We start from the raw sequence: 26,059 nt of genomic DNA on the forward strand, positions 1-26,059 counted from the left end.
TGAGTTACTGTGTGACGGGTCTGGGGTCCGATTGGACACACTAATAGTCCGGGGTGTGAGTTACAGTGTGACGGGACTGGGGTCCGATTGGACACGCTGATATTCCGGGGTGTGAATTACTGTGTGACGGGACTGGGGTCCGATTGGACACACTGATAGTCCGGGGTGTGAGTTACTGTGTGACGGGACTGGGGTCCGATTGGACACACTGATAGTCCGGGGTGTGAGTTACTGTGTGACGGGACAGGGGTCCGATTGGACACGCTGATAGTCCGGGGTGTGAGTTACTGTGTGACGGGTCTGGGGTCCGATTGGACACACTGATAGTCCGGGGTGTGAGTTACTGTGTGACGGGACTGGGGTCCGATTGGACACACTGATAGTCCGGGGTGTGAGTTACTGTGTGACGGGTCTGGGGTCCGATTGGACACACTGATAGTCCGGGGTGTGAGTTACTGTGTGACGGGACTGGGGTCCGATTGAACACACTGATAGTCCGGGGTGTGAGTTACTGTGTGACGGGTCTGGGGTCCGATTGGACACACTGATAGTCCGGGGTGTGAGTTACTGTGTGACGGGACTGGGGACGATTGGACACACTGATAGTCCAGGGTGTGAGTTACTGTGTGACGGGTCTGGGGTCCGATTGGACACACTGATAGTCCGGGGTGTGAGTTACTGTGTGACGGGACTGGGGTCCGATTGGACACACTGATAGTCCGGGGTGTGAGTTACTGTGTGACGGGACTGGGGTCCGATTGGATACACTGATAGTCCGGGGTTTGAGTTACTGTGTGACGGGTCTGGGGTCCGATTGGACACACTGATAGTCCGGGGTGTGAGTTACTGTGTGACGGGACTGGGGTCCGATTGAACACACTGATAGTCCGGGGTGTGAGTTACTGTGTGACGGGTCTGGGGTCCGATTGGACACACTGATAGTCCGGGGTGTGAGTTACTGTGTGACGGGACTGGGGTCCGATTGGACACACTGATAGTCCAGGGTGTGAGTTACTGTGTGACGGGACTGGGGTCCGATTGGACACACTGATAGTCCGGGGTGTGAGTTACTGTGTGACGGGACTGGGGTCCGATTGGATACACTGATAGTCCGGGGTTTGAGTTACTGTGTGACGGGTCTGGGGTCCGATTGGGCACGCTGATAGTCCGGGATGTGAGTTACTGTGTGACGGGTCTGGGGTCCGATTGGACACGCTGATAGTCCGGGGTGTGAATTACTGTGTGACGGGTCTGGGGTCCGATTGGACACACTGATAGTCCGGGGTGTCAGTTACTGTGTGACGGGACTGGGGTCCGATTGGACACGCTGATAGTCCGGGATGTGAGTTACTGTGTGACGGGACTGGGGTCCGATTGGACACTCTGATAGTCCGGGATGTGAGTTACTGTGTAACGGGACTGGGGTCCGATTGGACACACTGATAGTCCGGGGTGTGAGTTACTGTGTGACGGGTCTGGGGTCCGATTGGACACACTGATAGTCCGGGGTGTGAGTTACTGTGTGACGGGACTGGGGTCCGATTGGACACACTGATAGTCCGGGGTGTGAGTTACTGTGTGACGGGACTGGGGTCCGATTGGACATGCTGATAGTCCGGGCTGTGAGTTACTGTGTGACGGGTCTGGGGTCCGATTGGACACGCTGATAGTCCGGGGTGTGAGTTACTGTGTGACGGGTCTGGGGTCCGATTGGGCACACTGATAGTCCGGGGTGTGAGTTACTGTGTGACGGGTCTGGGGTCCGATTGGGCACACTGCTAGTCCGGGGTGTGAGTTACTGTCTGACGGGTCTGGGGTCCGATTGGACACGCTGATAGTCCGGGGTGTGAGTTACTGTGTGACGGGTCTGGGGTCCGATTGGACACACTGATAGTCCGGGGTTTGAGTTACTGTGTGACGGGTCTGGGGTCCGATTGGACACACTGATAGTCCGGGGTGTGAGTTACTGTGTGACGGGTCTGGGGTCCGATTGGGCACACTGCTAGTCCGGGGTGTGAGTTACTGTGTGACGGGTCTGGGGTCCGATTGGACACACTGATAGTCCGGGGTGTGAGTTACTGTGTGACGGCACCGGGGTCCGATTGGGCACGCTGATGGTCCGGGATGTGTGTTACTGTGTGACGGGTCTGGGGTCCGATTGGACACACTGATAGTCCGGGGTGTGAGTTACTGTGTGACTGGACTGGGGTCCGATTAGTCACACTGATAGTCCGGGGTGTGAGTTACTGTGTGACGGGACTGGGGTCCGATTGGACACACTGATAGTCCAGGGTGTGAGTTACTGTGTGACGGGACTGGGGTCCGATTGGACACACTGATAGTCCGGGGTGTGAATTACTGTGTGACGGGTCTGGGGTCCGATTGGACACGCTGATAGTCCGGGGTGTGAGTTACTGTGTGACGGGTCTGGGGTCCGATTGGACACACTGATAGTCCGGGGTGTGAGTTACTGTGTGACGGGTCTGGGGTCCGATTGGACACGCTGATAGTCCGGGGTTTGAGTTACTGTGTGACAGGACTGGGGTCCGATTGGACACGCTGATAGTCCGGGGTGTGAGTTACTGTGTGACGCGTCTGGGGTCCGATTGGACACGCTGATAGTCCGGGGAGTGAGTCACTGTGTGACGGGTCTGGGGTCTGATTGGACACGCTGATAGTCCGGGGTGTGAATTACTGTGTGACAGGTCTGGGGTCCGATTGGACACACTGATAGTCCGGGGTGTGAGTTACTGTGTGACGGGTCTGGGGTCCGATTGCACACCCTGATAGTCCGGGGTGTGAGTTACTGTGTGACGGGTCTGGGGCCCAATTGGACACACTGATAGTCCGGGGTGTGAGTTACTGTGTGACGGGACTGGGGTCCGATTGGACACACTGATAGTCCGGGGTGTGAGTTACTGTGTGACGGGACCGGGGTCCGATTGGACATGCTGATAGTCCGGGGTGTGAATTACTATGTGACAGGTCTGGGGTCCGATTGGACACACTGATAGTCCGGGATGTGAGTTACTGTGTGATGGGTCTGGGGTCCGAATGGACACACTGATAGTCCGGGGTGTGAGTTACTGTGTCACGGGACTGGGGTCCGATTGGACACGCTGATAGTCCGGGGTTTGAGTTACTGTGTGACGGGTCTGGGGTCCGATTGGACACACTAATAGTCCGGGGTGTGAGTTACAGTGTGACGGGACTGGGGTCCGATTGGACACGCTGATAGTCCGGGGTGTGAATTACTGTGTGACGGGACTGGGGTCCGATTGGACACACTGATAGTCCGGGGTGTGAGTTACTGTGTGACGGGACTGGGGTCCGATTGGACACACTGATAGTCCGGGATGTGAGTTACTGTGTGACGGGACTGGGGTCCGATTGGACACACTGATAGTCCGGGATGTGAGTTACTGTGTGACGGGTCTGGGGTCCGATTGGACACACTGATAGTCCGGGGTGTGAGTTACTGTGTGACGGGACTGGGGTCCGATTGGACACACTGATAGTCCGGGATGTGAGTTACTGTGTGACGGGTCTGGGGTCCGATTGGACACACTGATAGTCCGGGGTGTGAGTTACTGTGTGACGGGACTGGGGTCCGATTGGACACACTGATAGTCCAGGGTGTGAGTTACTGTGTGACGGGACTGGGGTCCGATTGGACACACTGATAGTCCGGGGTGTGAGTTACTGTGTGACGGGTCTGGGGTCCGATTGCACACACTGTTAGTCCGGGGTGTGAGTTACTGTGTGACGGGTCTGGGGCCCAATTGGACACACTGATAGTCCGGGGTGTGAGTTACTGTGTGACGGGACTGGGGTCCGATTGGACACACTGATAGTCCGGGGTGTGAGTTACTGTGTGACGGGACTGGGGTCCGATTGGACACACTGATAGTCCGGGATGTGAGTTACTGTGTGACGGGTCTGGGGTCCGTTTCGACATGCTGATAGTCCGGGATGTGAGTTACTGTGTGACGGGACTGGGGTCCGATTGGACACGCTGATAGTCCGGGGTGTGAGTTACTGTGTGACGGGTCTGGGGTCCGATTGGACACGCTGATAGTCCGGGATGTGAGTTACTGTGTGACAGGTCTGGGGTCCGATTGGACACACTGATAGTCCGGGATGTGAGTTACTGTGTGACGGGTCTGGGGTCCGATTGGACACACTGATAGTCCGGAATGTGAGTTACTGTGTGACGGGTCTGGGGTCCGATTGGACACACTGATAGTCCGGGGTGTGAGTTACTGTGTGACGGGTCTGGGGTCCGATTGGACACACTGATAGTCCGGGGTGTGAGATACTGTGTGACGGGACTGGGGTCCGATTGGACACACTGATAGTCCGGGGTGTGAGTTACTGTGTGACAGGTCTGGGGTCCGATTGTACACACTGATAGTCCGGGATGTGAGTTACTGTGTGACGGGTCTGGGGTCCGATTGGACACACTGATAGTCCGGGGTGTGAGTTACTGTGTGACTGGACTGGGGTCCGATTAGTCACACTGATAGTCCGGGGTGTGAGTTACTGTGTGACGGGACTGGGGTCCGATTGGACACACTGATAGTCCAGGGTGTGAGTTACTGTGTGACGGGACTGGGGTCCGATTGGACACACTGATAGTCCGGGGTGTGAATTACTGTGTGACGGGTCTGGGGTCCGATTGGACACGCTGATAGTCCGGGGTGTGAGTTACTGTGTGACGGGTCTGGGGTCCGATTGGACACACTGATAGTCCGGGGTGTGAGTTACTGTGTGACGGGTCTGGGGTCCGATTGGACACGCTGATAGTCCGGGGTTTGAGTTACTGTGTGACAGGACTGGGGTCCGATTGGACACGCTGATAGTCCGGGGTGTGAGTTACTGTGTGACGCGTCTGGGGTCCGATTGGACACGCTGATAGTCCGGGGAGTGAGTCACTGTGTGACGGGTCTGGGGTCTGATTGGACACGCTGATAGTCCGGGGTGTGAATTACTGTGTGACAGGTCTGGGGTCCGATTGGACACACTGATAGTCCGGGGTGTGAGTTACTGTGTAACGGGTCTGGGGTCCGATTGCACACACTGATAGTCCGGGGTGTGAGTTACTGTGTGACGGGTCTGGGGCCCAATTGGACACACTGATAGTCCGGGGTGTGAGTTACTGTGTGACGGGTCTGGGGCCCAATTGGACACACTGATAGTCCGGGGTGTGAGTTACTGTGTGACGGGACTGGGGTCCGATTGGACACACTGATAGTCCGGGGTGTGAGTTACTGTGTGACGGGACCGGGGTCCGATTGGACATGCTGATAGTCCGGGGTGTGAATTACTATGTGACAGGTCTGGGGTCCGATTGGACACACTGATAGTCCGGGATGTGAGTTACTGTGTGATGGGTCTGGGGTCCGATTGGACACACTGATAGTCCGGGGTGTGAGTTACTGTGTCACGGGACTGGGGTCCGATTGGACACGCTGATAGTCCGGGGTTTGAGTTACTGTGTGACGGGTCTGGGGTCCGATTGGACACACTAATAGTCCGGGGTGTGAGTTACAGTGTGACGGGACTGGGGTCCGATTGGACACGCTGATATTCCGGGGTGTGAATTACTGTGTGACGGGACTGGGGTCCGATTGGACACACTGATAGTCCGGGGTGTGAGTTACTGTGTGACGGGACTGGGGTCCGATTGGACACACTGATAGTCCGGGGTGTGAGTTACTGTGTGACGGGACAGGGGTCCGATTGGACACGCTGATAGTCCGGGGTGTGAGTTACTGTGTGACGGGTCTGGGGTCCGATTGGACTCACTGATAGTCCGGGGTGTGAGTTACTGTGTGACGGGACTGGGGTCCGATTGGACACACTGATAGTCCGGGGTGTGAGTTACTGTGTGACGGGTCTGGGGTCCGATTGGACACACTGATAGTCCGGGGTGTGAGTTACTGTGTGACGGGACTGGGGTCCGATTGGACACACTGATAGTCCGGGGTGTGAGTTACTGTGTGACGGGTCTGGGGTCCGATTGGACACACTGATAGTCCGGGGTGTGAGTTACTGTGTGACGGGACTGGGGTCCGATTGGACACACTGATAGTCCGGGGTGTGAGTTACTGTGTGACGGGACTGGGGTCCGATTGGATACACTGATAGTCCGGGGTTTGAGTTACTGTGTGACGGGACTGGGGTCCGATTGGACACACTGATAGTCCAGGGTGTGAGTTACTGTGTGACGGGACTGGGGTCCGATTGGACACACTGATAGTCCGGGGTGTGAGTTACTGTGTGACGGGACTGGGGTCCGATTGGATACACTGATAGTCCGGGGTTTGAGTTACTGTGTGACGGGTCTGGGGTCCGATTGGGCACGCTGATAGTCCGGGATGTGAGTTACTGTGTGACGGGTCTGGGGTCCGATTGGACACGCTGATAGTCCGGGATGTGAGTTACTGTGTGACGGGTCTGGGGTCCGATTGGACACACTGATAGTCCGGGGTGTCAGTTACTGTGTGACGGGACTGGGGTCCGATTGGACACGCTGATAGTCCGGGATGTGAGTTACTGTGTGACGGGACTGGGGTCCGATTGGACACTCTGATAGTCCGGGATGTGAGTTACTGTGTAACGGGACTGGGGTCCGATTGGACACACTGATAGTCCGGGGTGTGAGTTACTGTGTGACGGGTCTGGGGTCCGATTGGACACACTGATAGTCCGGGGTGTGAGTTACTGTGTGACGGGACTGGGGTCCGATTGGACACACTGATAGTCCGGGGTGTGAGTTACTGTGTGACGGGTCTGGGGTCCGATTGGACATGCTGATAGTCCGGGGTGTGAATTACTATGTGACATGTCTGGGGTCCGATTGGACATGCTGATAGTCCGGGCTGTGAGTTACTGTGTGACGGGTCTGGGGTCCGATTGGACACGCTGATAGTCCGGGGTGTGAGTTACTGTGTGACGGGTCTGGGGTCCGATTGGGCACACTGATAGTCCGGGGTGTGAGTTACTGTGTGACGGGTCTGGGGTCCGATTGGGCACACTGCTAGTCCGGGGTGTGAGTTACTGTCTGACGGGTCTGGGGTCCGATTGGACACGCTGATAGTCCGGGGTGTGAGTTACTGTGTGACGGGTCTGGGGTCCGATTGGACACACTGATAGTCCGGGGTTTGAGTTACTGTGTGACGGGTCTGGGGTCCGATTGGACACACTGATAGTCCGGGGTGTGAGTTACTGTGTGACGGGTCTGGGGTCCGATTGGGCACACTGCTAGTCCGGGGTGTGAGTTACTGTGTGACGGGTCTGGGGTCCGATTGGACACACTGATAGTCCGGGGTGTGAGTTACTGTGTGACGGCACCGGGGTCCGATTGGGCACGCTGATGGTCCGGGATGTGTGTTACTGTGTGACGGGTCTGGGGTCCGATTGGACACACTGATAGTCCGGGGTGTGAGTTACTGTGTGACTGGACTGGGGTCCGATTAGTCACACTGATAGTCCGGGGTGTGAGTTACTGTGTGACGGGACTGGGGTCCGATTGGACACACTGATAGTCCAGGGTGTGAGTTACTGTGTGACGGGACTGGGGTCCGATTGGACACACTGATAGTCCGGGGTGTGAATTACTGTGTGACGGGTCTGGGGTCCGATTGGACACGCTGATAGTCCGGGGTGTGAGTTACTGTGTGACGGGTCTGGGGTCCGATTGGACACACTGATAGTCCGGGGTGTGAGTTACTGTGTGACGGGTCTGGGGTCCGATTGGACACGCTGATAGTCCGGGGTTTGAGTTACTGTGTGACAGGACTGGGGTCCGATTGGACACGCTGATAGTCCGGGGTGTGAGTTACTGTGTGACGCGTCTGGGGTCCGATTGGACACGCTGATAGTCCGGGGAGTGAGTCACTGTGTGACGGGTCTGGGGTCTGATTGGACACGCTGATAGTCCGGGGTGTGAATTACTGTGTGACAGGTCTGGGGTCCGATTGGACACACTGATAGTCCGGGGTGTGAGTTACTGTGTGACGGGTCTGGGGTCCGATTGCACACCCTGATAGTCCGGGGTGTGAGTTACTGTGTGACGGGTCTGGGGCCCAATTGGACACACTGATAGTCCGGGGTGTGAGTTACTGTGTGACGGGACTGGGGTCCGATTGGACACACTGATAGTCCGGGGTGTGAGTTACTGTGTGACGGGACCGGGGTCCGATTGGACATGCTGATAGTCCGGGGTGTGAATTACTATGTGACAGGTCTGGGGTCCGATTGGACACACTGATAGTCCGGGATGTGAGTTACTGTGTGATGGGTCTGGGGTCCGAATGGACACACTGATAGTCCGGGGTGTGAGTTACTGTGTCACGGGACTGGGGTCCGATTGGACACGCTGATAGTCCGGGGTTTGAGTTACTGTGTGACGGGTCTGGGGTCCGATTGGACACACTAATAGTCCGGGGTGTGAGTTACAGTGTGACGGGACTGGGGTCCGATTGGACACGCTGATAGTCCGGGGTGTGAATTACTGTGTGACGGGACTGGGGTCCGATTGGACACACTGATAGTCCGGGGTGTGAGTTACTGTGTGACGGGTCTGGGGTCCGATTGGACACACTGATAGTCCGGGGTGTGAGTTACTGTGTGACGGGACTGGGGTCCGATTGGACACACTGATAGTCCAGGGTGTGAGTTACTGTGTGACGGGACTGGGGTCCGATTGGACACACTGATAGTCCGGGGTGTGAGTTATTGTGTGACGGGACTGGGGTCCGATTGGATACACTGATAGTCCGGGGTTTGAGTTACTGTGTGACGGGTCTGGGGTCCGATTGGGCACGCTGATAGTCCGGGATGTGAGTTACTGTGTGACGGGTCTGGGGTCCGATTGGACACGCTGATAGTCCGGGGTGTGAATTACTGTGTGACGGGTCTGGGGTCCGATTGGACACACTGATAGTCCGGGGTGTCTGTTACTGTGTGACGGGACTGGGGTCCGATTGGACACGCTGATAGTCCGGGATGTGAGTTACTGTGTGACGGGACTGGGGTCCGATTGGACACTCTGATAGTCCGGGATGTGAGTTACTGTGTAACGGGACTGGGGTCCGATTGGACACACTGATAGTCCGGGGTGTGAGTTACTGTGTGACGGGTCTGGGGTCCGATTGGACACACTGATAGTCCGGGGTGTGAGTTACTGTGTGACGGGTCTGGGGTCCGATTGGGCACACTGCTAGTCCGGGGTGTGAGTTACTGTCTGACGGGTCTGGGGTCCGATTGGACACGCTGATAGTCCGGGGTGTGAGTTACTGTGTGACGGGTCTGGGGCCCAATTGGACACACTGATAGTCCGGGGTGTGAGTTACTGTGTGACGGGACTGGGGTCCGATTGGACACACTGATAGTCCGGGGTGTGAGTTACTGTGTGACGGGACCGGGGTCCGATTGGACATGCTGATAGTCCGGGGTGTGAATTACTATGTGACAGGTCTGGGGTCCGATTGGACACACTGATAGTCCGGGATGTGAGTTACTGTGTGATGGGTCTGGGGTCCGATTGGACACACTGATAGTCCGGGGTGTGAGTTACTGTGTCACGGGACTGGGGTCCGATTGGACACGCTGATAGTCCGGGGTTTGAGTTACTGTGTGACGGGTCTGGGGTCCGATTGGACACACTGATAGTCCGGGGTGTGAGTTACTGTGTGACGGGACAGGGGTCCGATTGGACACACTAATAGTCCGGGGTGTGAGTTACTGTGTGACGGGTCTGGGGTCCGATTGGACACACTGATAGTCCGGGGTGTGAGTTACTGTGTGAAGGGACTGGGGTCCGATTGGACACACTGATAGTCCGGGGTGTGAGTTACTGTGTGACGGGTCTGGGGTCCGATTGGACACACTGATAGTCCGGGGTGTGAGTTACTGTGTGACGGGTCTGGGGTCCGATTGGGCACGCTGATAGTCCGGGGTGTGAGTTACTGTGTGACGGGACTGGGGTCCGATTGGACACACTGATAGTCCGGGGTGTGAGTTACTGTGTGACGGGTCTGGGGTCCGATTGGACACACTGATAGTCCGGGGTGTGAGTTACTGTGTGACGGGACTGGGGTCCGATTGGACACACTGATAGTCCAGGGTGTGAGTTACTGTGTGACGGGACTGGGGTCCGATTGGACACACTGATAGTCCGGGGTGTGAGTTATTGTGTGACGGGACTGGGGTCCGATTGGATACACTGATAGTCCGGGGTTTGAGTTACTGTGTGACGGGTCTGGGGTCCGATTGGGCACGCTGATAGTCCGGGATGTGAGTTACTGTGTGACGGGTCTGGGGTCCGATTGGACACGCTGATAGTCCGGGGTGTGAATTACTGTGTGACGGGTCTGGGGTCCGATTGGACACACTGATAGTCCGGGGTGTCAGTTACTGTGTGACGGGACTGGGGTCCGATTGGACACGCTGATAGTCCGGGATGTGAGTTACTGTGTGACGGGACTGGGGTCCGATTGGACACACTAATAGTCCGGGGTGTGAGTTACTGTGTGACGGGTCTGGGGTCCGATTGGACACACTGATAGTCCGGGGTGTGAGTTACTGTGTGACGGGACTGGGGTCCGATTGGACACACTGATAGTCCGGGGTGTGAGTTACTGTGTGACAGGTCTGGGGTCCGATTGGACACACTGATAGTCCGGGGTGTGAGTTACTGTGTGACGGGTCTGGGGTCCGATTGGACACACTGATAGTCCGGGTTGTGAATTACTGTGTGACGGGTCTGGGGTCCGATTGGACACGCTGATAGTCCAGGGTGTGAGATACTGTGTGATGGGACTGTGGTCCGATTGGACACACTGATAGTCCGGGGTGTGAGTTACTGTGTGACGGGTCTGGGGTCCAATTGGACACACTGATAGTCCGGGGTTTGAGTTACTGTGTGACGGGTCTGGGGTCCGATTGGACACGCTGATAGTCCGGGATGTGAGTTACTGCGTGACGGGTCTGGGGTCCGATTGGACACGCTGATAGTCCGGGGTGTGAGTTACTGTGTGATGGGTCTGGGGTCCGATTGGACACACTAATAGTCGGGGGTGTGAGTTACTGTGTGATGGGTCTGGGGTCCGATTGCACACGCTGATAATCCGGGATGTGCGTTACTGTGTGACACGTCTGGGGTCCGATTGGACACACTGATAGTCCGGGATGTGAGTTCCTGTGTGACGGGACTGGGGTCCGATTGGACACACTGATAGTCCGGGGTGTGAGTTACTGTGTGACGGGACTGGGGACCGATTGGACACGCTGATAATCCGGGGTGTGAGTTACTGAGTGACGGGTCTGGGGTCCGATTGGACACGCTGATAGTCCGGGGTGTGAGTTACTGTGTGATGGGTCTGGGGTCCGATTGGACACACTGATAGTCTGGGGTGTGAGTCACTGTGTGACGGGTCTGGGGTCCGATTGGACACGCTGATAATCCGGGGTTTGAGTTACTGTGTGACGGGACTGGGGTCCGATTGGACACGCTGATAGTCCGGGGTGTGAGTTACTGTGTGACGGGACTGGGGTCCGATTGGACACGCTGATAATCCGGGGTTTGAGTTACTGTGTGACGGGTCTGGGGTCCGATTGGACACACTGATAGTCCGGGGTTTGAGTTACTGTGTGACGGGTCTGGGGTCCGATTGGACACGCTGATAATCCGGGGTTTGAGTTACTGTGTGACGGGTCTGGGGTCCGATTGGACACACTGATAGTCCGGGGTGTGAGTTACTGTGTGACGGGTCTGGGGTCCGATTGGACACACTGATAGTCCGGGGTGTGAGTCACTGTGTGACGGGTCTGGGGTCCGATTGGACACACTGATAGTCCGGGGTGTGAGTTACTGTGTGACGGGTCTGGGGTCCGATTGGACACGCTGATAGTCCGGGGTGTGAGTTACTGTGTGACGGGTCTGGGGTCCGATTGGACACACTGATAGTCCGGGGTGTGAGTCACTGTGTGACGGGTCTGGGGTCCGATTGGACATGCTGATAGTCCGGGTTGTGAGTTACTGTGTGACGGGTCTGGGGTCCGATTGGACACGCTGATAGTCCGGGATGTGAGTTACTGTGTGACGGGTCTGGGGTCCGATTGGACACTCTGATAGTCCGGGATGTGAGTTACTGTGTGACAGGTCTGGGGTCCGATTGGACACACTGATAGTCCGGGGTGTGAGTTACTGTGTTACGGGTCTGGGGTCCAATTGGACACACTGATAGTCCGGGGTGTGAGTTACTGTGTGACGGGACTGGGGTCCGATTGGACACACTGATAGTCCGGGGTGTGAGTTACTGTGTGACGGGACTGGGGTCCGATTGGACACGCTGATAATCCGGGGTTTGAGTTACTGTGTGACGGGTCTGGGGTCCGATTGGACACGCTGATAGTCCGGGGTGTGAGTTACTGTGTGACGGGTCTGGGGTCCGATTGGACACACTGATAGTCCGGGGTGTGAGTCACTGTGTGACGGGTCTGGGGTCCGATTGGACATGCTGATAGTCCGGGTTGTGAGTTACTGTGTGACGGGACTGGGGTCCGATTGGACACGCTGATAGTCCGGGGTGTGAGTTACTGTGTGACGGGTCTGGGGTCCGATTGGACACGCTGATAGTCCGGGGTGTGAGTTACTGTGTGACGGGTCTGGGGTCCGATTGGACACACTGATAGTCCGGGGTGTGAGTCACTGTGTGACGGGTCTGGGGTCCGATTGGACACGCTGATAGTCCGGGATGTGAGTTACTGTGTGACGGGTCTGGGGTCCGATTGGACACTCTGATAGTCCGGGATGTGAGTTACTGTGTGACAGGTCTGGGGTCCGATTGGACACACTGATAGTCCGGGGTGTGAGTTACTGTGTTACGGGTCTGGGGTCCAATTGGACACACTGATAGTCCGGGGTGTGAGTTACTGTGTGATGGGTCTGGGGTCCGATTGGGCACGCTGATAGTCCGGGGTGTGAGTTACTGTGTGACGGGACTGGGGTCCGATTGGACACACTGATAGTCCGGGGAGTGAGTCACTGTGTGACGGGTCTGGGGTCCGATTGGACACACTGATAGTCCGGGATGTGAGTTACTGTGTGAGGGGACTGGGGTCCGATTGGACATGCTGATAGTCCGGGATGTGAGTTACTGCGTGACGGGTCTGGGGTCCGATTGGACACACTGATAGTCCGGGGTGTGAGTTACTGTGTGACGGGTCTGGGGTCCGATTGGACACACTGATAGTCCGGGGTGTGAGTTACTGTGTGACGGGTCTGTGGTCCGATTGCACACACTGATAGTCCGGGGTGTGAGTTACTGTGTGACGGGTCTGGGGTCCGATTGGACATGCTGATAGTCCGGGTTGTGAGTTACTGTGTGACGGGTCTGGGGTCCGATTGGACACGCTGATAGTCCGGGATGTGAGTTACTGTGTGACGGGTCTGGGGTCCGATTGGACACTCTGATAGTCCGGGATGTGAGTTACTGTGTGACAGGTCTGGGGTCCGATTGGACACACTGATAGTCCGGGGTGTGAGTTACTGTGTTACGGGTCTGGGGTCCAATTGGACACACTGATAGTCCGGGGTGTGAGTTACTGTGTGACGGGACTGGGGTCCGATTGGACACACTGATAGTCCGGGGTGTGAGTTACTGTGTGACGGGACTGGGGTCCGATTGGACACGCTGATAATCCGGGGTTTGAGTTACTGTGTGACGGGTCTGGGGTCCGATTGGACACGCTGATAGTCCGGGGTGTGAGTTACTGTGTGACGGGTCTGGGGTCCGATTGGACACACTGATAGTCCGGGGTGTGAGTCACTGTGTGACGGGTCTGGGGTCCGATTGGACATGCTGATAGTCCGGGTTGTGAGTTACTGTGTGACGGGACTGGGGTCCGATTGGACACGCTGATAGTCCGGGGTGTGAGTTACTGTGTGACGGGTCTGGGGTCCGATTGGACACGCTGATAGTCCGGGGTGTGAGTTACTGTGTGACGGGTCTGGGGTCCGATTGGACACACTGATAGTCCGGGGTGTGAGTCACTGTGTGACGGGTCTGGGGTCCGATTGGACACGCTGATAGTCCGGGATGTGAGTTACTGTGTGACGGGTCTGGGGTCCGATTGGACACTCTGATAGTCCGGGATGTGAGTTACTGTGTGACAGGTCTGGGGTCCGATTGGACACACTGATAGTCCGGGGTGTGAGTTACTGTGTTACGGGTCTGGGGTCCAATTGGACACACTGATAGTCCGGGGTGTGAGTTACTGTGTGACGGGACTGGGGTCCGATTGGGCACGCTGATAGTCCGGGGTGTGAGTTACTGTGTGACGGGACTGGGGTCCGATTGGACACACTGATAGTCCGGGATGTGAGTTACTGTGTGAGGGGACTGGGGTCCGATTGGGCACGCTGATAGTCCGGGGTGTGAGTTACTGTGTGACGGGACTGGGGTCCGATTGGACACACTGATAGTCCGGGGAGTGAGTCACTGTGTGACGGGTCTGGGGTCCGATTGGACACACTGATAGTCCGGGATGTGAGTTACTGTGTGAGGGGACTGGGGTCCGATTGGACATGCTGATAGTCCGGGATGTGAGTTACTGCGTGACGGGTCTGGGGTCCGATTGGACACACTGATAGTCCGGGGTGTGAGTTACTGTGTGACGGGTCTGGGGTCCGATTGGACACACTGATAGTCCGGGGTGTGAGTTACTGTGTGACGGGTCTGTGGTCCGATTGCACACACTGATAGTCCGGGGTGTGAGTTACTGTGTGACGGGTCTGGGGTCCGATTGCACACACTGATAGTCCGGGGTGTGAGTTACTGTGTGACGGGTCTGTGGTCCGATTGCACACACTGATAGTCCGGGGTGTGAGTTACTGTGTGACGGGTCTGGGGTCCGATTGCACACACTGATAGTCCGGGGTGTGAGTTACTGTGTGACGGGTCTGTGGTCCGATTGCACACACTGATAGTCCGGGGTGTGAGTTACTGTGTGACGGGTCTGTGGTCCGATTGCACACACTGATAGTCCGGGGTGTGAGTTACTGTGTGACGGGTCTGTGGTCCGATTGCACACACTGATAGTCCGGGGTGTGAGTTACTGTGTGACGGGTCTGGGGTCCGTTTCGACATGCTGATAGTCCGGGGTGTGAGTTACTGTGTGACGGGACTGGGGTCCGATTGGACACACTGATAGTCCGGGGTGTGAGTTACTGTGTGACGGGTCTGTGGTCCGATTGGACATGCTGATAGTCCGGGATGTGAGTTACTGTGTGACAGGTCTGGGGTCCGATTGGACACACTGATAGTCCGGGGTGTGAGTTACTGTGTGACGGGTCTGTGGTCCGATTGGACACACTGATAGTCCGGGGTGTGAGTTACTGTGTGACGGGTCTGGGGTCCGATTGGACACGCTGATAGTCCGGGGTGTGAGTTACTGTGTGACGGGTCTGGGGTCCGATTGGACACACTGATAGTCCGGGGTGTGAATTACTGTGTGACGGGTCTGGGGTCCGATTGGGCACGCTGATAGTCCGGGGTTTGAGTTACTGTGTGACGGGTCTGGGGTCCGATTGGATACACTGATAGTCCGGGGTGTGAGTTACTGTGTGACAGGTCTGGGGTCCGATTGGACACACTGATAGTCCGGGGTGTGAGTTACTGTGTGACGGGTCTGGGGTCCGATTGGACACACTGATAGTCCGGGGTGTGAGTTACTGTGTGACGGGTCTGGGGTCCGATTGGACACGCTGATAGTCCGGGGTGTGAGTTACTGTGTGACGGGTCTGGGGTCCGATTGGACACACTGATAGTCCGGGGTGTGAATTACTGTGTGACGGGTCTGGGGTCCGATTGGGCACGCTGATAGTCCGGGGTTTGAGTTACTGTGTGACGGGTCTGGGGTCCGATTGGATACACTGATAGTCCGGGGTGTGAGTTACTGTGTGACGGGACTGGGGTCCGATTGGACACACTGATAGTCCGGGGTGTGAGTTACTGTGTGACGGGACTGGGGTCCGATTGGACACACTGATAGTCCGGGGTGTGAATTACTATGTGACAGGTCTGGGGTCCGATTGGACACACTGATAGTCCGGGATGTGAGTTACTGTGTGACGGGACTTGGGTCCGATTGGGCACGCTGATAGTCCGGTGTGTGAGTTACTGTGTGACGGGTCTGGGGTCCGATTGGACACGCTGATAGTCCGGGATGTGAGTTACTGTGTGACGGGACTGGGGTCCGATTGGACACACTGATAGTCCGGGGTTTGAGTTACTGTGTGACGGGTCTGGGGTCCGATTGGACACGCTGATAGTCCGGGATGTGAGTTACTGTGTGACGGGACTGGGGTCCGATCGGACACACTGATAGTCCGGGATGTGATTTACTGTGTGACGGGACTGGGGTCCGATTGGACACACTAATAGTCCGGGGTGTGAGTTACTGTGTGACGGGTCTGGGGTCCGATTGGGCACGCTGATAGTCCGGGGTTTGAGTTACTGTGTGACAGGTCTGGGGTCCGATTGGACACACTGATAGTCCGGGGTGTGAGTTACTGTGTGACGGGTCTGGGGTCCGATTGGACACCCTGATAGTCCAGGTTGTGACTTAATGTGTGACGGGTCTGGGGTCGGATTGGACACGCTGATAGTCCAGGGTGTGAGTTACTGTGTGACGGGACTGGGGTCCGATTGGGCACACTGATAGTCCGGGGTGTGAATTACTGTGTGACGGGTCTGGGGTCCGATTGGGCACGCTGATAGTCCGGGGTTTGAGTTACTGTGTGACGGGTCTGGGGTCCGATTGGATACACTGATAGTCCGGGGTGTGAGTTACTGTGTGACAGGTCTGGGGTCCGATTGGACACACTGATAGTCCGGGGTGTGAGTTACTGTGTGACGGGTCTGGGGTCCGATTGGACACACTGATAGTCCGGGGTGTGAGTTACTGTGTGACGGGTCTGGGGTCCGATTGGACACGCTGATAGTCCGGGGTGTGAGTTACTGTGTGACGGGACTGGGGTCCGATTGGACATGCTGATAGTCCGGGATGTGAGTTACTGTGTTACGGGACTGGGGTCCGATTGGACACACTGATAGTCCGGGGTGTGAGTTACTGTGTGACGGGACTGGGGTCCGATTGGACACACTGATAGTCCAGGGTGTGAGTTACTGTGTGACGGGACTGGGGTCCGATTGGACACACTGATAGTCCGGGGTGTGAGTTATTGTGTGACGGGACTGGGGTCCGATTGGATACACTGATAGTCCGGGGTTTGAGTTACTGTGTGACGGGTCTGGGGTCCGATTGGGCACGCTGATAGTCCGGGATGTGAGTTACTGTGTGACGGGTCTGGGGTCCGATTGGACACGCTGATAGTCCGGGGTGTGAGTTACTGTGTGACGGGTCTGGGGTCCGATTGGACACACTGATAGTCCGGGGTGTGAGTTACTGTGTGACGGGACTGGGGTCCGATTGGACACACTGATAGTCCGGGATGTGAGTTACTGTGTGACGGGTCTGGGGTCCGATTGGACACACTGATAATCCGGGGTTTGAGTTACTGTGTGACGGGTCTGGGGTCCGATTGGACACGCTGATAGTCCGGGGTGTGAGTTACTGTGTGACGGGTCTGGGGTCCGATTGGACACGCTGATAGTCCGGGGTGTGAATTACTGTGTGACGGGTCTGGGGTCCGATTGGACACACTGATAGTCCGGGGTGTCAGTTACTGTGTGACGGGACTGGGGTCCGATTGGACACGCTGATAGTCCGGGATGTGAGTTACTGTGTGACGGGACTGGGGTCCGATTGGACACTCTGATAGTCCGGGATGTGAGTTACTGTGTAACGGGACTGGGGTCCGATTGGACACACTGATAGTCCGGGGTGTGAGTTACTGTGTGACGGGTCTGGGGTCCGATTGGACACACTGATAGTCCGGGGTGTGAGTTACTGTGTGACGGGACTGGGGTCCGATTGGACACACTGATAGTCCGGGGTGTGAGTTACTGTGTGACAGGTCTGGGGTCCGATTGGACATGCTGATAGTCCGGGCTGTGAGTTACTGTGTGACGGGACTGGGGTCCGATTGGACACACTGATAGTCCGGGGTGTGAATTACTATGTGACAGGTCTGGGGTCCGATTGGACACACTGATAGTCCGGGGTGTGAGTTACTGTGTGACGGGTCTGGGGTCCGATTGGACACGCTGATAGTCCGGGTTGTGAGTTACTGTGTGACGGGACTGGGGTCCGATTGGACACACTGATAGTCCGGGGTGTGAGTTACTGTGTGACGGGTCTGGGGTCCGATTGGACACACTGATAGTCCGGAATGTGAGTTACTGTCTGACGGGTCTGGGGTCCGATTGGACACACTGATAGTCCGGGGTGTGAGTTACTGTGTGACGGGTCTGGGGTCCGATTGGACACACTGATAGTCCGGGGTGTGAGTTACTGTGTGACAGGTCTGGGGTCCGATTGGACACACTGATAGTCCGGGATGTGAGTTACTGTGTGACGGGTCTGGGGTCCGATTGGACACGCTGATAGTCCAGGGTGTGAGATACTGTGTGATGGGACTGTGGTCCGATTGGACACACTGATAGTCCGGGGTGTGAGTTACTGTGTGACGGGTCTGGGGTCCAATTGGACACACTGATAGTCCGGGGTTTGAGTTACTGTGTGACGGGTCTGGGGTCCGATTGGACACGCTGATAGTCCGGGGTGTGAGTTACTGTGTGACGGGTCTGGGGTCCGATTGGACACACTGATAGTCCGGGGTGTGAGTTACTGTGTGACGGGTCTGGGGTCCGATTGGACACACTAATAGTCGGGGGTGTGAGTTACTGTGTGATGGGTCTGGGGTCCGATTGCACACGCTGATAATCCGGGATGTGCGTTACTGTGTGACACGTCTGGGGTCCGATTGGACACACTGATAGTCCGGGATGTGAGTTACTGTGTGACGGGTCTGGGGTCCGATTGGACACACTGATAGTCCGGGGTGTGAGTTACTGTGTGACGGGACTGGGGTCCGATTGGACACACTGATAGTCCGGGGTGTGAGTTACTGTGTGATGGGTCTGGGGTCCGATTGGACACACTGATAGTCCGGGGTGTGAGTTACTGTGTGACGGGACTGGGGTCCGATTGGACACACTGATAGTCCGGGGTGTGAGTTACTGTGTGACGGGTCTGGGGTCCGATTGGACACACTGATAGTCCGGGATGTGCGTTACTGTGTGACACGTCTGGGGTCCGATTGGACACACTGATAGTCCGGGATGTGAGTTCCTGTGTGACGGGACTGGGGACCGATTGGACACGCTGATAATCCGGGGTGTGAGTTACTGAGTGACGGGTCTGGGGTCCGATTGGACACGCTGATAGTCCGGGGTGTGAGTTACTGTGTGATGGGTCTGGGGTCCGATTGGACACACTGATAGTCTGGGGTGTGAGTCAGTGTGTGACGGGTCTGGGGTCCGATTGGACACGCTGATAATCCGGGGTTTGAGTTACTGTGTGACGGGTCTGGGGTCCGATTGGACACACTGATAGTCCGGGGTGTGAGTCACTGTGTGACGGGTCTGGGGTCCGATTGGACACACTGATAGTCCGGGGTGTGAGTTACTGTGTGACGGGTCTGGGGTCCGATTGGACACACTGATAGTCCGGGGTGTGAGTCACTGTGTGACGGGTCTGGGGTCCGATTGGACATGCTGATAGTCCGGGTTGTGAGTTACTGTGTGACGGGTCTGGGGTCCGATTGGACACACTGATAGTCCGGGGTGTGAGTTACTGTGTGACGGGTCTGGGGTCCGATTGGACACGCTGATAGTCCGGGGTTTGAGTTACTGTGTGACAGGACTGGGGTCCGATTGGACACGCTGATAGTCCGGGGTGTGAGTTACTGTGTGACGGGACTGGGGTCCGATTGGACACGCTGATAGTCCGGGGTTTGAGTTACTGTGTGACAGGACTGGGGTCGGATTGGACACGCTGATAGTCCGGGGTGTGAGTTACTGTGTGACGGGACTGGGGTCCGATTGGACACACTGATAGTCCGGGGTGTCAGTTACTGTCTGACGGGTCTGGGGTCCGATTGGGCACGCTGATAGTCCGGGATGTGAGTTACTGTGTGACGGGTCTGGGGTCCGATTGGACACACTGATAGTCCGGGGTGTCAGTTACTGTCTGACGGGTCTGGGGTCCGATTGGGCACGCTGATAGTCCGGGATGTGAGTTACTGTGTGACGGGTCTGGGGTCCGATTGGACACTCTGATAGTCCGGGATGTGAGTTACTGTGTGACAGGTCTGGGGTCCGATTGGACACACTGATAGTCCGGGGTGTGAGTTACTGTGTTACGGGTCTGGGGTCCAATTGGACACACTGATAGTCCGGGGTGTGAGTTACTGTGTGACGGGACTGGGGTCCGATTGGACACACTGATAGTCCGGGGTGTGAGTTACTGTGTGACGGGACTGGGGTCCGATTGGACACGCTGATAATCCGGGGTTTGAGTTACTGTGTGACGGGTCTGGGGTCCGATTGGACACACTGATAGTCCGGGGTGTGAGTTACTGTGTGACGGGTCTGGGGTCCGATTGGACACACTGATAGTCCGGGGTGTGAGTCACTGTGTGACGGGTCTGGGGTCCGATTGGACATGCTGATAGTCCGGGTTGTGAGTTACTGTGTGACGGGTCTGGGGTCCGATTGGACACGCTGATAGTCCGGGATGTGAGTTACTGTGTGACGGGTCTGGGGTCCGATTGGACACTCTGATAGTCCGGGATGTGAGTTACTGTGTGACAGGTCTGGGGTCCGATTGGACACACTGATAGTCCGGGGTGTGAGTTACTGTGTTACGGGTCTGGGGTCCAATTGGACACACTGATAGTCCGGGGTGTGAGTTACTGTGTGACGGGTCTGGGGTCCGATTGGACACACTGATAGTCCGGGGTGTGAGTTACTGTGTGACGGGACTGGGGTCCGATTGGGCACGCTGATAGTCCGGGGTGTGAGTTACTGTGTGACGGGACTGGGGTCCGATTGGACACACTGATAGTCCGGGATGTGAGTTACTGTGTGAGGGGACTGGGGTCCGATTGGGCACGCTGATAGTCCGGGGTGTGAGTTACTGTGTGACGGGACTGGGGTCCGATTGGACACACTGATAGTCCGGGATGTGAGTTACTGTGTGAGGGGACTGGGGTCCGATTGGGCACGCTGATAGTCCGGGGTGTGAGTTACTGTGTGACGGGTCTGGGGTCCGATTGGACACACTGATAGTCCGGGGTGTGAGTTACTGTGTGACGGGACTGGGGTCCGATTGGACACACTGATAGTCCGGGGTGTGAGTTACTGTGTGACGGGTCTGGGGTCCGATTGGACACACTGATAGTCCAGGGTGTGAATTACTGTGTGACGGGACTGGGGTCCGATTGGACACACTGATAGTCCGGGGTGTGAGTTACTGTGTGACGGGACTGGGGTCCGATTGGACATGCTGATAGTCCGGGGTGTGAGTTACTGTGTGACGGGTCTGGGGTCCGATTGCACACACTGATAGTCCGGGGTGTGAGTTACTGTGTGATGGGTCTGGGGTCCGATTGGACACACTGATAGTCCGGGGTGTGAGTTACTGTGTGACGGGACTGGTGTCCGATTGGACACACTGATAGTCCAGGGTGTGAGTTACTGTGTGACGGGACTGGGGTCCGATTGGACACTCTGATAGTCCGGGGTGTGAGTTACTGTGTGACGGGACTGGGGTCCGATTGGACACACTGATAGTCCGGGGTGTGAGTTACTGTGTGACGGGACTGGGGTCCGATTGGACACACTGATAGTCCGGGGTGTGAGTTACTGTGTGACGGGACTGGGGTCCGATTGGACACACTGATAGTCCGGGGAGTGAGTCACTGTGTGACGGGTCTGGGGTCCGATTGGACACACTGATAGTCCGGGGTGTGAGTTACTGTGTGACGGGTCTGGGGTCCGATTGGACACACTGATAGTCCGGGGTGTGAGTTACTGTGTGACGGGTCTGTGGTCCGATTGCACACACTGATAGTCCGGGGTGTGAGTTACTGTGTGACGGGTCTGGGGTCCGATTGCACACACTGATAGTCCGGGGTGTGAGTTACTGTGTGACGGGTCTGTGGTCCGATTGCACACACTGATAGTCCGGGGTGTGAGTTACTGTGTGATGGGTCTGGGGTCCGATTGTACACGCTGATAATCCGGGATGTGCGTTACTGTGTGACGGGACTGGGGTCCGATTGCACACACTGATAGTCCGGGGTGTGAGTTACTGTGTGACGGGTCTGGGGTCCGATTGCACACACTGATAGTCCGGGGTGTGAGTTACTGTGTGACGGGTCTGGGGTCCGATTGGACACACTGATAGTCCGGGGTGTGAGTTACTGTGTGACGGGTCTGGGGTCCGTTTCGACATGCTGATAGTCCGGGGTGTGAGTTACTGTGTGACGGGACTGGGGTCCGATTGGACACACTGATAGTCCGGGGTGTGAGTTACTGTGTGACGGGTCTGGGGTCCGATTGCACACACTGATAGTCCGGGGTGTGAGTTACTGTGTGACGGGTCTGGGGTCCGATTGGACACACTGATAGTCCGGGGTGTGAGTTACTGTGTGACGGGTCTGGGGTCCGTTTCGACATGCTGATAGTCCGGGGTGTGAGTTACTGTGTGACGGGACTGGGGTCCGATTGGACACGCTGATAGTCCGGGATGTGAGTTACTGTGTGACGGGACTGGGGTCCGATTGGACACACTGATAATCCGGGATGTGAGTTACTGTGTGACGGGTCTGGGGTCCGATTGGACACGCTGATAGTCCGGGATGTGAGTTACTGTGTGACGGGACTGGGGTCCGATTGGACACACTGATAATCCGGGATGTGAGTTACTGTGTGACGGGTCTGGGGTCCGACTGGACACACTGATAGTCCTGGATGTGAGTTACTGTGTGACGGGTCTGGGGTCCGAGTGGACACACTGATAGTCCGGGATGTGAGTTACTGTGTGACGGGACTGGGGTCCGATTGGACACACTGATAGTCCGGGGAGTGAGTCACTGTGTGACGGGTCTGGGGTCCGATTGGACACACTGATAGTCCGGGGTGTGAGTTACTGTGTGACGGGTCTGTGGTCCGATTGCACACACTGATAGTCCGGGGTGTGAGTTACTGTGTGACGGGTCTGGGGTCCGATTGCACACACTGATAGTCCGGGGTGTGAGTTACTGTGTGACGGGTCTGGGGTCCGATTGGACACACTGATAGTCCGGGGTGTGAGTTACTGTGTGACGGGTCTGGGGTCCGATTGGACACACTGATAGTCCGGGGTGTGAGTTACTGTGTGACGGGTCTGGGGTCCGATTGGACACACTGATAGTCCGGGGTGTGAGTTACTGTGTGACGGGTCTGGGGTCCGTTTCGACATGCTGATAGTCCGGGGTGTGAGTTACTGTGTGACGGGACTGGGGTCCGATTGGACACACTGATAGTCCGGGGTGTGAGTTACTGTGTGACGGGTCTGTGGTCCGATTGGACATGCTGATAGTCCGGGGTGTGAGTTACTGTGTGACGGGACTGGGGTCCGATTGGACACCCTGATAGTCCGGGATGTGAGTTACTGTGTGACGGGACTGGGGTCCGATTGGGCACACTGATAGTCCGGGGTGTGAGTTACTGTGTGACGGGTCTGGGGTCCGATTGGACACACTGATAGTCCGGGGTGTGAGTTACTGTGTGACGGGTCTGGGGTCCGATTGGACACACTGATAGTCCGGGGTGTGAGTTACTGTGTGACGGGTCTGGGGTCCGATTGGACACACTGATAGTCCGGGGTGTGAATTACTGTGTGACGGGTCTGGGGTCCGATTGGGCACGCTGATAGTCCGGGGTTTGAGTTACTGTGTGACGGGTCTGGGGTCCGATTGGATACACTGATAGTCCGGGGTGTGAGTTACTGTGTGACAGGTCTGGGGTCCGATTGGACACACTGATAGTCCGGGGTGTGAGTTACTGTGTGACGGGTCTGGGGTCCGATTGGACACGCTGATAGTCCGGGATGTGAGTTACTGTGTGACGGGACTGGGGTCCGATCGGACACACTGATAGTCCGGGGTGTGAGTCACTGTGTGACGGGTCTGGGGTCCGATTGGACACACTGATAGTCCGGGGTGTGAGTCACTGTGTGACGGGACTGGGGTCCGATTGGACACACTAATAGTCCGGGGTGTGAGTTACTGTGTGACGGGTCTGGGGTCCGATTGGGCACGCTGATAGTCCGGGATGTGATTTACTGTGTGACGGGACTGGGGTCCGATTGGACACACTAATAGTCCGGGGTGTGAGTTACTGTGTGACGGGTCTGGGGTCCGATTGGGCACGCTGATAGTCCGGGGTGTGAGTTACTGTGTGACAGGACTGGGGTCCGATTGGACACGCTGATAGTCCGGGGTTTGAGTTACTGTGTGACGGGTCTGGGGTCCGATTGGACACACTGATAGTCCGGGGTGTGAGTTACTGTGTGACGGGTCTGGGGTCCGATTGGACACGCTGATAGTCCGGGGTGTGAGTTACTGTGTGACGGGTCTGGGGTCCGATTGGACACACTGATAGTCCGGGGTGTGAATTACTGTGTGACGGGTCTGGGGTCCGATTGGGCACGCTGATAGTCCGGGGTTTGAGTTACTGTGTGACGGGTCTGGGGTCCGATTGGATACACTGATAGTCCGGGGTGTGAGTTACTGTGTGACGGGACTGGGGTCCGATTGGACACACTGATAGTCCGGGGTGTGAGTTACTGTGTGACGGGACTGGGGTCCGATCGGACACACTGATAGTCCGGGATGTGATTTACTGTGTGACGGGACTGGGGTCCGATTGGACACACTAATAGTCCGGGATGTGAGTTATTGTGTGACGGGACAGGGGTCCGATTGGACACGCTGATAGTCCGGGATGTGAGTTACTGTGTGACGGGACTTGGGTCCGATTGGACACACTGATAGTCCGGGGTGTGAGTTACTGTGTGACAGGTCTGGGGTCCGATTGGACACGCTGATAGTCCGGGGTGTGAGTTACTGTGTGACGGGTCTGGGGTCCGATTGGACACACTGATAGTCCGGGGTTTGAGTTACTGTGTGACGGGTCTGGGGTCCGATTGGACACGCTGATAGTCCGGGATGTGAGTTACTGTGTGACGGGACTGGGGTCCGATCGGACACACTGATAGTCCGGGATGTGATTTACTGTGTGACGGGTCTGGGGTCCGATTGGACACACTGATAGTCCGGGATGTGAGTTACTGTGTGACGGGACTGGGGTCCGATTGGACACACTGATAGTCCGGGATGTGAGTTACTGTGTGACGGGACTGGGGTCCGATTGGGCACGCTGATAGTCCGGGGTGTGAGTTACTGTGTGACGGGTCTGGGGTCCGATTGGACACACTGATAGTCCGGGGTTTGAGTTACTGTGTGACGGGTCTGGGGTCCGATTGGGCACACTGATAGTCCGGGATGTGAGTTACTGTGTGACGGGTCTGGGGTCCGATTGGGCACACTGATAGTCCAGGTTGTGACTTAATGTGTGACGGGTCTGGGGTCCGATTGGACACGCTGATAGTCCGGGGTGTGAGTTACTGTGTGACTGGTCTGTGGTTCGATTGGACACACTGATAGTCCGGGATGTGAGTTATTTTGTGGCGGGACTGAGGTCGGTCAGTGTGCTGGATCTGGAACAGTATAGATCAGGAACATAGGCAGGTTTGCTCATATATTACCCACTCCCTCTAAACTCAACAGGTTTACTGAAAAAAAGTTATTTTACTATTGTGTAACATGTAAAAAATTAAAATACAACTATATTTGGACATTAATGAGCATAGCGTCGTAAGAAATCTGCCACTGTAGCAACACTCAAGTCCCGAGGATACTGGATTATTGAAGTTCTTCTGTATTTAACAGCTCCACAAGGTTACCTCGCCCTCT

General features: G+C 56.4%; 1 protein-coding gene across 1 annotated transcript in view; it reads left to right on the forward strand.

Moving 5' to 3' along the window:
- LOC132380273 (unconventional myosin-XV-like) overlaps positions 1-26,059 on the forward strand; it is a 909,717-nt gene that overhangs the window by 847,600 nt on the left and 36,058 nt on the right. The window lies entirely within an intron of this gene.

This window comes from Hypanus sabinus, chromosome 23 (assembly GCF_030144855.1).
Source record: "Hypanus sabinus isolate sHypSab1 chromosome 23, sHypSab1.hap1, whole genome shotgun sequence".
Lineage (NCBI taxonomy): Eukaryota > Metazoa > Chordata > Chondrichthyes > Myliobatiformes > Dasyatidae > Hypanus > Hypanus sabinus.